Source organism: Equus quagga, chromosome 18 (assembly GCF_021613505.1).
Source record: "Equus quagga isolate Etosha38 chromosome 18, UCLA_HA_Equagga_1.0, whole genome shotgun sequence".
Lineage (NCBI taxonomy): Eukaryota > Metazoa > Chordata > Mammalia > Perissodactyla > Equidae > Equus > Equus quagga.
In genome coordinates, this window is record NC_060284.1 from 24,704,549 (window position 1) to 24,720,931 (window position 16,383).

Here is a 16,383-nt window from a genome sequence, read left to right on the forward strand (position 1 = left end):
TTGAAGAGAGCCCCGTTCTTTCTAGCCCGCCGCGAATGTGTAGCTGTGCGGACCGGAGGCTGAGAGGAGCGCGCTGGGGCGGCCACATGGCGCGCTCCCGGTGATGGCAGCTGCGCTTTGTTTCCATCAGCAAGGGGTGAGTCACCGGCCCCCGCAGTGCCAAAGCTGGGCAAACACTCAGCCCAAGGCCGCTGCAAAATTAGCAGCAGCAGCTACCGAAGCGGCCACAGCCTCTTCCTCCTCTTCCTCCTCCTCCTCCTCCTCCTCCTCTGCCACCGCCACCCCGCGGCCGCCGCCGCCTCCTGCCTCCGCCCAGCCGGCTCCTCCTTCTCCCGCGAACTTAGTCAGCGGTTCGCGCCGCCGCGCGGCGATTGGCCGGCCGAACGCGCCGCGTCACAATGGAGCCGCTCGGAGGCGGCGAGCCGGGCAGCGCTGGGGCTTCCCGCTGAGCCCGCAGCCGCCGGCAGCCGCGAAAGTGCGGGCGCGGGGCCGCCGCCGGCGCGCCCGGAGCGGCGCGGGGCGCACGCCGGGGAGCGCGGGCCCCCGGGGCTGCGGACGCGCAGGTAGGTCGGCACGGGGCGCCCCGGCTCCGCGAGCAGGAGCCGAGCCGACCCAGGCGGTGGAGGCGGAGGAGCCGGCACGGGGACGCAGCAGGTGGGGTTGGCCGAGCAGGTGCGGTTACCTGTCCACGCCTCACCTGCGAGCCGCGCCTGCGGGCAGGTAGCTCGGCCAGAAAGATGATGCGCGGCTTCGCTGCTCCCTCGTCGCCGGGGGAGAGGGAGTGATACCCCTGAGAGGACCGCTCCTGGGTGCTGGGGTCATTCGGGGCAAGCAGGGTGGGCGGCCGCGACCAGGCGGTCCCTCTGTACCCCAGCAGTCTCGGCGCTGCCCCTGAGGGGGCGTCCTCGCGGCGGTGCAGGAAAAGGGTTCTCGTTCCCGGGGATGGAGTCTCGCCCTCCCTAGGGCAGCAAGACCCCCCCACCCCCCAAGCCAGGGCGTCCGCGTTTGGTCGCTGTCGTTAGCCACCTGCCCCAGCGCTGTTTGTTGACCTTTTATGCTTATTGGATACTCATCGTTCACTTACAGTTTGATGGTGAGGTTGGCGTTCGTTTGTTTGAGGGAGAAGGGGGACATAGGGTATAAACCTAAACCCATTTAAAAAGAGAAGCGAACTTTCCTCCTCCTGGGCTGCAGTTGAGCAGGTGCGGAGAGGTCAGAGGGAGGAGGCTCGGTGTTGGCTCATTATTCGGTGTCCTCAACTGACTTCCCAAAGTCCATAGGTTGCCTTTAGTCAGATGACATTTTTGCAATACTTTTCTTTGTGGTCAGAAAGAAAGCCCCCCTCCCAGCATCCCCCCCCCCCCCCCGCCTCCTGCCAAGAAAAGGACAAACCTAAATTTTAAAACAAAAACCTATGCGTGCATTTCCTTGAGTAAATTCGTCTTGACTACAAACTTTTTTGGAACTCCGTAAAAAGATGTCAGTATGAAAATTTTAAATTGCAAACATGTAGCCAACTTAAAATAGACAAATTTTTCACAGCTTTCTAAGAGGAAATTAAATGGCGTGTGTCTTTATCTGACTGTGGAAGCCCACAACAAAAGTCGAAGGGCAGTATAATGTAACCATCCCGGCACCCTCGATGTGGTCAGGTTACACCTCCTGGGAACCCAAATGCTCTTTGAGTTGTGGGTGCCAAGGTGACTTTCCTTGGGCCCTGGCTTTCCTAGTCAGCAGCCCCACTCTTGAAGAGGATCTAAAATGACAGCTAATCCCGTAGATGATTGGGCCTGTCTGATTTGAGAACCTAAGCCCTAACATGTCTAGTATTACTTAGTTCAGGTAGGGAAGGGGGCAGAGTTGTCACTGAGTGTACAGTTGAGTCATGACCCTTTTCTTATACTTACTCAAAGGCAATGTTTTTTATTTTTTATTTTTTTGAGGAAGGTTACGCCTGAGCTAACATCTGCCAATCCTCCTCTTTTTGCTGAGGAAGGCTGGCCCTGAGCTAACATCCGTGCCCATCTTCCTCCACTTTATATGTGGGATGCCTGCCACAGCATGGCGTGCCAAGCGGTGCCATGTCTGCACCTGGGATCCGAACTCGCAAACCCTGGGCAGCTGAAGCAGACCGTTGGCACTTAACCGCTGTGCCACCTGGCAGCCCCAGCAATGTTTTTATTATAGCAAAACAATCAATCAAACAAAAATCTACATGTTAGAATTAAATTTACTGTTCTTTGAAACTTGTTCAGTTTGTCTTCAGTTGGAAAGGTGTTCCAACATGTCCAGCTTAAGATGAATATTTGCACATTTGGAGTGATTTCATTTGACTAGTTGTTAAGATTTGCTTTTTTAAGACCCTTCCCTGTATCACCATTCCCATCAGGATCCTCAGAATGAAAGAGCCAACATTAATTTCAATGAAAAGGGCCCTAATCAGTATAACTTGAAAAGCATACCAGGCCCTCCAAGTTTGTTTGTTGTTGTTGTTTTCAACAGACTTTTTTTTTTAGAGCACTTTTAGGTTTATAGTAAAATTGAGCATGAAGTACAGAGATGTTTCAACATCCCCCACCACAGTGTTATGTTTGTTACAATCGGTGAACCTGCATTGACACATCATTATCACCCAAATGATATGGACCAAAGTCCATACTTTTCGTTAGGTTTCACTCTTGGTGTTGTCCGTTCTGTGGGTTTGGGCAAATGTGTAACAACCATTGTAGTATCATCAGAGTATGATCCTATATCATAGTATAACTGTCCTAAAAATCCTTTGTGCTCCACCCATTCATCCCTTCCTCCCTACAACCCCTGATATTTTTACTGTTTCCCTAGTTTTGCTTTTTCCAGAATGTCATATAGCTGGAATCATGCAGTCTGTATGTAGCCTTTTCAGATTGGCGTCTTATACTTAGTATTGTTCGTTTTAGTTTCCTCCATGTCTTTTCATGGCTTGATAGCTCATTTCTCTTTAGCACTGAATAATATTCTGTTATCCCTCCAAGTTTTTATTAGATTGTGTAGATATTTTCCTGCAGTGGCCTGAAATTTGTTATTTTTTGTTTTGTTTTCTGAATTTGAAAGGAGGGAAACATTTTAATATTTAGGAGATTGCTGCTTTAGCCAAAGTGTTTGTTTGTAAACAAATTTTTTTTTTAATTTTCGAGTCTTTTTCTGTTCTCTATAGCTGAGTATTTTAATGTTCCTTTTTAATTTTTTACTGCCCATACAAAAATAGCCTATTTAATCTAATCTCCAATATTTATTTAATGTCTCTCAAGTTGAATTTCCAAATTTTATCTTTGTTTCTCCTTGCCAGCATCCTTCTGTCATATGCCGCTATTACCAGAAACGAATGTATGCTGAATTTGTCTGTTTCTCCAAACTTGGTGGAATGGTTTACCTCCTTCCATGAGCATACCCCTCACTGCTTTCCTTTCTCAGAGAGTATCGGATGCTCCTCAAACAGTTCAGACCAGTAACTACTCAAAAGGAATTGGGGAGGTGCAATTACAGCATAACATTTATTTAGCCATTGTACAATGCATTCTAGCCAGCTCTGGTGGTCTCGTGGTTAAGATTTGGTGCATTCACTGCCGCTGCCCTATTCGTTTCCCCATCAAGAAACCACGTCATCCATCTGTCAGTTGCCATACTGTGGAGACTGCCTGTTGTTGTGATGCTGAAATCTATGACGCTGATATTTCAAATACCACCAAGGTCAACCATGGTGGACAGGTTTCAAGGGAGCTTCCAGACTAAGACAGACTAGGAAGAAGGACCTGGCCACCGCATTCTGAAAAAATTGGCCATGAAAACCCCATGAATAGCAGAGGAGCATTATCTGATATAGCTCCAGGAATGTGAGAGGATGGTGCAAAGAGATTAGGCCGGGTTCCACTCTGCTGTGCACAGGGTTGCTAGGAGTCAGAATCCACTCCATGGCCCTAAACAACAACATCAACAGCAAGAAATACATTCTAATTTCTGTCATGTCTGTTTCCACGTTGCTGCCTTTCTTTTATTGCTATTGCCTACTTTGACTTTATTTCCCATCTGTATTTTCTAAACTTCCTACACACCTTTTTTATGACTTAGTTTTTTCCAGTGTTTACAATAATGTCTTTGGCAGACATAAATTATTTTTCCTTTTCTGGACCATTAAAATTGATCTTAAATAAAATTAGGTCTAACTCCAATCAGTGAATCTCTCTGGTAAGTTCTTATCACTGCTGTTCATTTAGAAAGTGAATAATGGTGGGTCATAATAAACTCCCTGTTCTATGATTGCCTCTCATTCAGGATTCTACTCAGTTGCAACACAATTTGAATTCATGTCTTCAATGCTGTTGTTAACCCTATGTAAAGGAAATGAATAAAAATGAGTTGCCAGAGCTTCAACCTTGACCTTTCCTTTTGTCTTTTTGCCCTTTCTGCTGTCTTTGATATGGGTCACATGATTCTGCTTGTCCCTTTCCAGACTGTGTATCTTTGAACTTCATCTCCTGCTTCTTTGATTTCAAGTCCCTTGTAATTCTTCTTGTCTGTCTCATCCTGTGGCCATTTCCAGGGCCCCATTCACCAATGCCTACTCCTCAGTCAACAGCATCTTCCACAGCAGCTACCAGCTGCACAGCTGCTATTTCTCTCGTTTCCAGCTCCGTGCAGATGACAGAGATCTTCCTCCTCCATCTGTGATGGAAACGGAATTCTGTACTGTGGAGTAGCGTATTCCTTTTGATTGTTTCTCGGGTATAAAGATTTGAGGGCATAGTCAAACCTTCCTTTCTTTTGTCAAATTCCTTTTCAGCATTTTTACAATCCCCCCACCCCCAAATCTACTGCAAATTATAAGCAGGAGTTCTTCAGGCTTCTCCCTAAGAACATGGACTTTGCAGACTGATGGGCCTGAGCTTGAACCCTGTACCATCACTTTGGATGAGTTGCTGGATTAGTTAGGATTAGCTGCCAATTACAGAGACCGCAAAGAAAAATGGTTTAAACAAAGTGATGTTTGTTTCTCTTTCACATTAAAAAAAAAAAGCTTATAGAGAGAAAATCCAGGGCTGGTATTATGGTTTTACAGTCTTCTGAGGCCTTGTCTGGTTCACCTTTTAGATACCCGATACATTAGATGAGGCCTTCGACCTCATGGTCCTAGAAGGAGCAGCAGCCATCACATCCAGGTTCTGAGTAGTAGAAAGGAGGAAAGAAGGAAGGGGAAAGGCAAGAGCCCATGGTCTCTTAAGGAAATTTCCTGGAGGCTGACATACACTTTTTGTTACATCTCATTGGCTAGAAGTTAGTAATGTGACCTCACCTAGCTGGGGAATATTGTCCTTATTCCAGACAACCTTATGCCAGGGTAAAACATGGAAGGTTCACATCCTTGGGAAGAAAGAGGAGAAGGAACGTTGGAGTAGCCAAGCACCACAGGTATTCTACATCTCTTGTTTCTTGACTAATATTACCTATCTCACAGAATTCTTAGGATTAAGAGAAATACTAACATTAAAGCATCTAATACAGTATCTGGCATAAAACAAACTTTCGGTAAATATTAGTTCATATTCCTCCTATTTCTTTTTCGTGAATTGTCCTAGTTTCCCTGCTATCACATCATTGGCATCCAAATCCTATTTTAAATACTCGGGCACTTGATCTAGTTGTTGGTACCAGACTGTAGTCTTGTACCTTTTCATGGGAGAGAGCAGCACATTATTACTCAATGTTGGGGTTTATTTCTTAGCTTAAAACATGGCTTAGATTAAAAACATAGCTCTTGAAATCGAGTAGACCTGGACATGAATCCTGGCTCTGCCACTTACTTGGTGTGCATCCTTAGCCTCTTGCACCCTCAGTTTCCTCATCTATAAACTGGGCGGAATCGGATATGAGGATTAAATGAAACAATGTGTATAGAGTTCCTAATAAATTGTGCCTGGTAAAGTAAATGGTAGCTTTTCTTTTCTTTTTTAATTTGTCCTAATCTGGGTGAAACTTTTTGAAAATAAACTCTTAGTCCATTTTAAAAAATGCTTAAAAATTGGTCATCCCCATACGTATCCAAATGTGCCTTGTTAAATTTTAGTCAAACTTTTTGAGAATTGTCTCCAAAATCAGTTTAAAGCCCAAAGCAGCAAAATCTTTCCTGTGTTTTTTGATCAAAAACAGAATAGCTCAGCCTTAACCTTCTTCAGCCTTAATTTGAATGATTTGCGTGTGTGTGTGTGTGTGTGTGTGTGTGAGTGTGAGAGTGTGTGTGAGAGAGAGAGGAAGATTGGCCCTGAGCTAACATCTGTGCCAATCGTCGTCTGTTTTGTGTATGGGATGCCACTAGAGCATGGCTTGATGAGTGGTGTGTAGGTTGGTGCCCAGGATCTGAACCCAGGAACCCTGGGCCAAAGAAGCAGAACCTGTGAACTTAACCACTGTGCTACCGGCCCAGCCCCTTGATTAGAATGGTTTTTGACTGATCTATTCTCAGAAACTGAAACATTTCCATCCATGAATATATTTCATTGTATTTTTTTTCAGCAGCTGTTTAATAATTACCTACTGTGTGCCAGAAACTGTCCTAGGTTCTGGGGACAGAGTGGTAAGCAAAATGCACGTGGTTCCTACCATCATGGAGGTTGCAGGTTACTGGGGAGACGGGTGAATCAATCGCTGCAAATAAATGACAAATTGCCGCTATGAAAGTTGTTAGGAAGGAGACACACAGATACTGTGGAAGCATGTGCAAAAGTCTTATGGGCAGAGGTTGAATGGCAACTTTAAGAACAAAAAATTGGCCAGTGAGCTGAAGTAAGGAAATGGTATGGGAATGTGGTTTGAAATGAGCTCAGATATGAGATGAGCCTGCCACTAGGCACGGATCAGAATGTGCCACAGGTTTCCAACATCACTCCAAAGAAGGCATTTCATAATGTTTGGAGCCGTCTTTAAAATAAGTGTATATAATATGTAACTTCTCAAAGTGATAATCAGCGAGGGGCTACATAATTCAGGAATAATTTAATTATTTTATAATTTATGCATGCTATTTTGGCAAACTTTAAATACAGATAAATTTTTGATGTACCACGCAGATGAATCTGAGAAAGTTGGCTGTAAAGTAGGAACTTTTCAGAGAGCGTCAGAGAGTTGATCTGTGTCACCCTTGGCAAGTGGAATTTGGAGCCATTTGGCTGAATGGGGGCCATCTGGAAGACTGCTGGCAGAAGAGCAGGTGGTCCATAAAGCAGCACTGGAAAATGACCACAGGATGGGAGGTGTGGGCAGTGTGTTCCAGAGAGCTGGCTGGACTGCTGTGCCTAGGATGGCCTATCTCAGGGCCAGTGGGCAGCCCCAACATCCAGTTCCTCTGAGGTTTTCAGGTTTGCCTAGACAGGAACCCAGCTCAGCACATTGGCATTGGGGTACCATTTCTCCTTGCCCTGTCCTGCTGAGCTATGGGGGGATCCTTTGGGAAAATATTGCCTCTCTCATCCATTTGAGAGCCTTGGAGGGTGACCGGGGAGGCCCTGCTTTTATGTACCGTGGTAGGGCATGACTGAGCCTCGGGGGGCAGAGCTGTCTGCTGTTGGACTGCAGGTTGTTTCTGGCTCTGAGAGGATAAATTTAAGATGAATTCTGTGCATCTCTCTAGGCAAGACTAAATGAGCTTGTTCCTGGCCCTATTTCAGTGCCAAAATAGGCAGTGCTCAGCTGAACGATGATTTGTCTTCCAAAAGCGTTTGTGAGTCATGATGCAGTTTCTCAGATGCACAGTGTTGTGCATGGTGGTCAGGTTCCCAGGCTTCCCCAAGAGAATTTACTATGCCAGCACTGCCCTAAGGTGCCACAAGTCTTTCATGTTCACCTTCTCAGGAATGCCCTTGGAACTGGGACTTTCTCTCGTTTCCACTTGCTCTGGGATTTGGAATTCCTCAGTGGCACACCAACCTTGTTCCTACCCCAGGGACTTCTCAGTTGCTGTTCTCTCTCTGCCAGGCATGCTCTTCCGTTGTGAATTTTCGTGACTGCTTCCTTGTCTTCAATGAAAGGTCAGCTCAAACGTGACCTCAGAGTTACAAAACTGACCACCTTTGGTAGAGGACCCCTGCCTTCCACACCTGCCCCATCACAGTCTTTCAGAGTTGGTTTATTGTTTGCTTGCTTACCTTCTGTTCTCCTTGCCCCCACCAGACTATAAGTCCTGTGACAGCATGGACCTGGTCTCCCTTGTTTGCCTGCTCTAAAGCCTGGTGTGTAGTAAGCTTCCCAAACTGCTGCATGTGATATTGGGCAAAAAATTTTACCCCTTTGAGCATAAAATGGGGATAATAGTACCCGGGCTACGTGCCTCGTAGAACAAATGAGGGCCTGAAGTTGGTGTACTGAAGATATTTTCTTTTTCCCAAAACTTACTATTCTCTTTAGATTCCCTATTTTTGCAAATAGCAATACTGTTTACCCAGTTACGTAACCCAAGGAAACCTGGAACTCACTCTGGGCTTCTCCTCACTTCATTCCCCCCAAACTGCTCCTTATGTAATTGGTATCCATTTTGTCCGGAGGCCGTATCCTCAAGGTTTCTCCCATCAGCACCCTCCCCCCACAGCCTCTTTACTGTCTTGAGTCTTTGCCACCCATACTTCAGTTTGTAGACTTTCCTATCTTCCATTTCCAAATTTGTTGTCTACACTACAGGAGAGAAATCATTCTGAAAGGCAAATCTCATACCATCACTGCCCGGTCTAATAGCCCTGTAATGACTTGCTTTTCACAGGATCAAGTCCACACATGTTGGTGAGCCATGTAATAAAGTCTTCCTTTGCTTCCATAACTCTCCAGCTTTGCCTCTTGCCACCATGTCATTTCTAAATCTCCAATGCACGCACCTGGACACAGCGTGCACAGTCACACCCCATACACCAGGCTTCCGAAACTATTTGCAATACTGGGAGGAAGGCACTTGGTAGCCAGATGGCTTCACTTCATGGGTTTGTTCCTTCTCTCTGTCTAGATGCTCGTGTCCCCTTGTCAAGTACCTGCCCATCTTTCAAGACTCAGTTCAAGCATACCTGTTCTGAAAGACCATTCCAGATACTTTCGCTCTGCCTACCACCCCCAAGACTCTTCATTCTTTCCTCTGTGCTGCCCCCAAGGCATGTACACCTCTCATAATACCTGTGCCAGAGAACGGCTCTGCCTCCTCCTAGGTGCTCCTTCATGAAAAAGAATATTTTGTTCATCTCCTGGGCATCCTGGGCCAGGCGTCATACCTGGCATATTGTGGGCACTCGATAAAGGGATACCTGGGAGAGAATTAGGGAATAAAATTCAGCATACTTATTACCTAGTCCAGGGCATTGTTTCAATAACATACTTTTGACTGGTATTTGATTAAAATTTGAACGATCTCCTTGAAGGTTAGAAGCAAGAAGCTACATTGTATATATGCTGTTAATAGATATCAGTTAAATGGCCAAAATATTTTGTTAATGAGCTAGCGTTTATTGAACATTTACTGTGGTCAGAGTTCTGGCTTTGGCCACTTGCAGGGGATGCTTGAGACAGCTTTTGCACTTTTCTGACATAATCCTGGCTTTGTCTTTCTATTAGAAGTCAAAATTTTAGATGGTCGGCACAAGCTCTTGGTGTACAGGCAGTTTAGAACAGTGTCTCTGAATGTTTTTCTTCCAGTATCCACAAAAAGAATTTTGAAAAACTATGTGCTCCCCTCATACATTTGAAAAGTTAATATCTAAAATTTTTCATCATGATTTTAAATAGTTGCAAAAGATGACATTGTTGATGTTATAAATATTGAATTTTTAAAAAATCATCTTTTTACGGCCAGCCTGGTGGCGCAGCAGTTAAGTGCGCACATTCCTCTTTGGTGGCCCAGGGTTCGCTGGTTCAGATCCCGGGTGCGGACATGATGCTGCTTGGCAAGCCATGCTGTGGTAGGCGTCCCAAATATAAAGTAGAGGAAGATGGGCAGGGATGTTAGCTCAGGGCCATTCTTCCTCAGCAAAAAGAGGAGGATTGGAGGCAGATGTTAGCTCAGGGCTAATCTTCCTCAAAACCGCTCCCCCTCCCCCAAAAATCATCTTTTTAATGTACCCAATGGAAGCTAAATTAAATGCCAATATGATTTCATATCTACCATATCATCCATTTAAAAAAACATAAAAATAAAATAAAAAACACATGAGCAAGCTCTTCTAGGAAAGCTGGGAATTTTACATAGTTGTCCCCTTTGTGGAATTCATTTCATTCCTCTTTTCCTATAAAACTTAATCCCAACGTAACATTGTGTTTGAAAATCTTTCATAGATTACCTTATCATACGCTTCTGACACACACACATACACACACTATATCTATGTCTATTTTTTAAGTTCTTGTGAAGGTAAGGCTCTAAATGTTAAATAAAATTTCTGTTGGATTGAGTTATTATGATTTTTATTAATATACAATTAACCAGAATAAGTATGTTAGAATTTTGATGAATAATTATTAAGCATAGGGAAACTTTTGTTGGAAAATCATCTCTCAGTGAGATGCATGGGGCTTAAAAATAGTTTATGCATAAGTAAATATTACTGCTAGAATGAGATAGGCTTCATGATCAAATCAAGTACTTCCTTTTAAATGTAAGTGCTTAAGAAATCTTGCTACATAAATAGGTACTTGGGAATGAAGGCAGTATAATTCCACTCTGTTTTTTAAACTCCAGCATTATATGCTGAAAGTTACCTGCTGATTGATCACCAAAATGATTTTCAGTGTTCTCTTGTCTGACAACTTGATGAGGTCTTCCTCCACTGTTGTTGAAAGCGAAGAAATGGATACTTTCCCCTGACTCTCAAAAGGATTTCTCAGGCATAAAAGTCATTTACTTTCTTAACATCTGTAACCCTACAGGTATTTCAATGGCCTTCTGCTTGGGGTCCTGGAGAGTCCTACTCCCCAAGGCAATGCACCAGAAGCAGACTCCTGAGAAGTGAGATGTTTGTCTTTCTTTTGGAGTGTAGGAAAAGGATGACTGAAAGGGAAAGAAGGAGATGGCTAGAAGGAATCAACAGGACATCGGATGTTTTGAAGCAGATACTTTCAGACAAGAGTTAATTGATGATCTGGAAATAGATTCTACCAGAGTACCCCTCCCTCCACAAAAGGGCCACCAAATCCCACACCCTAGTTCGAAGATCAACTGGTTTGGATGCTAAAGAAAACTTTTCAGTGAAATTAGCTATCAACTCTAAGAGAAAAGGCCCCTAATAGGCCAATTTAAAGATTTCTTCTTGGTAGGTGGGAACATTCAATAGGGAAAAAGCATGGTTAGAGCATATCACTTTTTTAAATATACCCGATGGGAGCTAATTTGATACCATTATCCATTTTTAAGAACCCGCAGTCAAACTCTCCTAGAACAGTTAGAAACTTTACATAATTTTTTTATACCCATTGTTACACTAGATATAAAAAGGGTGTTAGTAAAGACCACTAGATGCTTGACTGACAGTCACCTAGGTCAGTGGGTGACTGTTTCTAACAAGTTCTAATCCCACTGAAAAAAAAATTTCTTCAGCATTTTATCAAGGATGCTAATTTCTTCCCAGGAGAAGGGTATACATTACAGCATACAAAAAGGTTTGATCCCAAGCTAAGTTTGGGACGTTTTTTTCTTTACCGACTAATGCAGTCTGCAGGGAGAGGAGAAGGGCCTGGCTGTCATCCTGTTAAGTTTGTTGTTGGTGCCTTCCGGTCAATCCCGACTCCTGGTGACCCTGTGCACAGTAGAGTGGAACCCTGCCTGGTCTTTTTGTGCCATCCTCGCTATATATGACAATGCTCCCATGCTATTGAGAGGATTTTCATGGCCAATTTTTTCAGAAATCGGTGGCCAGGTCTTTCTTCCTAGTCTGTCTAGTCTGGAAGCTCCGCTGAAACCATGGGTGACCCTGCTGGTATTTGAAATAGTGGTGGCATAGCTTCCAACATCACAGCAACAGGCAGCCTCCATCGTATGACAACCAACAGGTGGGTGGTGTGGTTCCCTGACTGGGAAATGAACCCGCGTTGCTGCAGTGAGAGCGCCGAATCTTAACCGCTAGACCACCAATCCTGTTGAGTAGGGCACCTTTACTGGTCTTTCTGGTCCTGGATGCTCTTGCATGCATGAAAGGACACTGTACAGATGTCCCTTGCTCTCTTACCTTCTCCCAAGGATTCATAGAAAATCTCTCCTGAAACAGTTCACAGGAACCCCCACCACATTACTTGCTATGGTATATGTTTGTACATCACTTCTAACATACCAAAGCATTTACATTCATACTTATTCTCCTGATGACTTGCAGTAGATGGAGCCAGTATTATCCCCACGATACAAATGTGGAGACTAGTTTGTAAGGGGATATGTGGCTTGTCTAAGCAAACCCCACTAGTTAGCAGCAGATCTGGCACCCGATGAAGTGGCTTTTTCTACAATATATTGCCTGGTGCCTTTTCCCAGATGTGTTATTTTGTAAAAGACTCTAAGGATTGGAAAATTTGCCTTAAAGTCATCTTATTAAGACTAATTAAGATAGACATGTTTGTAAAATGCTTAGTAGAGTACATGGCTCTCAGCAGGCCCCCAGATTTTTAAAAAAGAAAAACAATGCATTTGAGTTTTTGTTCTGTCATGCTTCATTTTATAGGTTTGAAAAAATTAATTCATTCAACAGATTTTTTTTTTTTGAGCACTTAATATTTGCCAGGCATTGTGCCAGGTGCTGGAAATAAATCCAACAAAGAAGAAAACAAAAAAAAACCCCTTTTTGCATGGAGCGTACATCCTGGAAGAGGGAAGATAGACAATAAGCAAATACAAGGTATTATGTCATGTACTAAGTGCTGTGAGAAAACAGTCAGAGTGAGGGGCTGGAGTGAGGTTGGTGGTGGGGATTAGATAGGGTGGTCAGGACAGCATCCCCTGGAAGAGACTTTTCTTTTTGAGGAAGATTAGCCCTGAGCTGCCTCCAATCCTCCTCTTTTCGCTGAAGGAAGACTGGCCCTGAGCTAACATCTGTGCCCATCTTCCTCTACTTTATATGTGGGACACCTTCTACAGCATGGCTTGCCAAGTGGTGCCATGTCTACACATGGAGTCCAAACCGGTGAACCCTGGGCCGCCGAAACGCAACATGGGAAGCTAACCGCTATGCTACCAGGCCAGCCCTGGAAGAGACTTTTGAGAAGACCTGAATATTGTGCTCGTTGAGTCTGAGTTCAAAGCCCTGAGTTTATTTGGATAAGTTGATTCAAGTCATGGTATTCTAGAGTTGCGTGTGAGAGACCTTAGAGAGTATCTATTGATTTTTAACATTTTTATATTATAGATGTCCTTGAGGGTCTTTCTCAAAAAAATACTTTTTTGCATAACATTTTAACATGCCTTGAAATCATCCTTGGATCACCTCAAGTTCATATCCCTGTTCTATTTCAGTCCTTTCTTGTTACTGATAAGACGTTAAGGTTGAGAAAGGCAAAGTAAGAATCATCTACAATGTCACAATTAGTGGCTGAGTCAAAGACTTAAGATTCCCACAAATTTGTCCATTTCTTTTTTCCACTGAAATCTGTAAATAGCTAGAGTGTTAAGTTCTCTAAAACAGTTGTAGTCCATAAGCATCTCCTGCTTTTTGTGTATCTGCACCATTTTTATTTACATAGAGTAAAACCTCCCCAAGTAGCTTGTGTAGCTGGTGTGGCTCCTTCTCCTATTTCCTGACCAGTAACAACATAAATAACATCCCAAGTATTGCAGATGTCCTAGAGAATTATGAGCAGGGAGAACTCAGGCTGGCAGCAGGAAAGGAAAAACAAAAATGGAGATCTTGGGGTGAGGTTTCTCTTTTCTTACAGATGAGACTTCGGCATGTCATGACTTTAAAGGGCAAATAGGGACTGATACTGCCTTTGAAGGTCTCTGAATGTACAGACAGCAGAGAGGTGGCGAGGAGAAAGGCCTTGTCCCAGTTTCAACAGGGGCAGTGACTCCCTAGGGTGAAACAGCAGTCACCCCGCCACTCCACCCAGTGATTTCCTCTTGGGACATTTTATACAGAAACTTGGAAGATAAACTTGTCACTTTCAGGAAAATATTCATTGTACCAACTTATCTTCCCAGCCACACTTCCTTACCAGATGTCTCAACTTTTAGTACTACAAAAGCCCAAAAATTTTAAGTAGTAATCATCCACACATGATTTCCAAAATTGGATGCTGTGTAATGCTTTTGATTTGCATACAAGATTTTCTAATGAAATACATCTGGCTTTAAAACCTCCAAGTCTGCGTCCTATAAACATTGATATTTATTGAATTTTTAGGCTGCTTTCTATTGTTGCTCTCTTAAAGAAAACTTACTTTTTCTATTAGAATTGCCCGTTAATGTCGTGACACCTCTGATAGAAAAAAGTCTAGCCTTTTCTCTCTTAATCTGTGAAAGACCCTTTCTGCCATAGTCCCTATCCCCACTCCTATTTTGGGGTATTTCTAGCCTACTTTTCCATCTGTGTGCCTTGTTACTATGGTGATGGGCACCATAGAAATAGAGAACAAAGCAGATATAATAAGCATCTCCTACATGGTTTACAATGCTGAAAGGGGATCTAGATTTTTCATGTGTGGCTTGTTCTTTATTGGCAGCAGGACTGGACCAGCCCAGCTGGGAGTGGGCACTAGGGTTATGGGCTGGTTCCGGCCCTGCTATTCCCATTGTTCTGCACTTCACTAGACCTTTCACTACCTAGAGTCATGAAGGTGAAGGAAGAGCATTGGAAGCAGGCGGGGAGAATGTAGTACAGAAATTAGTGGCATAGAAAGAGTCAACCCAATGCAAAAGGCACATTTACTGAAGCATGTTACATGGGAGGGAATCTTAGGCTTGTTTTAGTAGTCATTAACCCTGTTGCTTGATTTTGCGTTGTTCAACTTAGCTTTTCAGTGGAAATTTGCCAGCTTAGGTTTTCCTCCCTTCAAGGTAGTTAGCCTGTATTAGATTTATTTTTGGTGAGGAAGATTGGCCCTGAACTAACATTTGTTGCCAATCTTCCTCTTTTTGCTTGAGGAAGATTGTCCTTGAGCTAACATCCTTGCCAGTCTTCCTCTATTTTGTATGTGGGATACCACCACAGCATAGCTTGATGAGTGGTGTGTAGGTCCATGCCTGGGATCCGAACCTATGAACCCCAGGCTGCTGAAGCAGAGCACATGAACTTAACCACTATGCCATTGGACTGGCCCCCTAAGTTTTTAAAAAATTAAATAGAAATCTATCTTGATTACTAATAGGTTGTAGTATTTGCTCCCGTCTGTTAAATTTTCTTAAGTAAGTGGTTAAATTGTTAATACACACTTATTTTATGCTTGTCTTAGGATTGCAATTAAATATTTTCTACATATTGTGGAAATTAGTGTTTTCCATAGAATCCGAGAGAAGATGCTCACTGGTAGTTTATGCATGTTCATTCTTTCATATATTACATCTTCATGTATCATATTCTTAGACACCCCTGATAAAATACTCAAAAGATTAAATAAAATATTCCAGTTAATCAATTTCATCTTCTGGACAATTGTTTTTAAATTTATTGTTATGTTTTAAGTTTTGTGTTGCTTATATTTTTATATTTCAGGGGCATATACAGGGTAAAATAACTTAGCACAATGTTTTAGAATATGGAGAATATTTAGAATATAGAATATTTAGAATATGAAGTCATGAGACTTGAATTAAAATTTTCAAGTGAAAGGAGCTGAATGTTCCATGTGCCTTTGCATTGTGGCATGAGGGCCTAAAGTTCCTCCTATCTAAATTCTTGTTTCTTTGTACCTCCTTTCTTTTTGCCTGATGAACCCATATTTTGCCAATTTTGTTATCTGCTATAATGTCTGTTAAACTGATATGAAATGCTTGGAATCAACTTCATACTTTGTTTTTTCAATACCTGCTAGCCCTCCCCCCAGTCAGCTTTTCCCCTTTGTGCCGTGAATGAGTGAAAGACCGAAAGCACTGGAGTGGGGGTTGGAACTCCCAGTGCTGACTTTGGCTTATTCTTTGCCTGGGGCGCACTTGGAGATGATGTTTTTTTTTTTTTTGAGGAAGATTAGCCCTGAGCTAACTGCTGCCAATCCTCCTCTTTTTACTGAGGAAGACTGGCCCTGAGCTAACATCCATGCCCATCTTCCTCCACTTTATATGTGGGACGCCTGCCGCAGCATGGCATACCAAGCAGCGCCATGTCCGCACCCGGGATCTGAACCGGAGAACCCCGGGCTGCCAAAGCAGAACGTGCGAACTTAGCCACTGCGCCACCAGGCCAGCCCCTCGAA

At 43.5% G+C, this 16,383-nt stretch overlaps 1 protein-coding gene across 7 annotated transcripts in view; it reads left to right on the forward strand.

Annotated features, from left to right (window-relative positions):
* The first annotated feature begins 461 nt into the window (after window positions 1-461).
* Window positions 462-16,383, forward strand: part of LRRC8B (leucine rich repeat containing 8 VRAC subunit B) — a 65,740-nt gene continuing 49,818 nt past the window's right edge. For 3 of the 7 annotated variants that reach the window (XM_046645448.1, XM_046645447.1, XM_046645450.1), the window contains exon 1: window positions 462-563. The gene's annotated coding sequence lies outside the window, so the exon portion shown is untranslated. The remainder of the gene's footprint in view (window positions 564-16,383) is intronic. The other 4 variants (XM_046645446.1, XM_046645444.1, XM_046645443.1 and 1 more) reach the window with 2 other exon arrangements.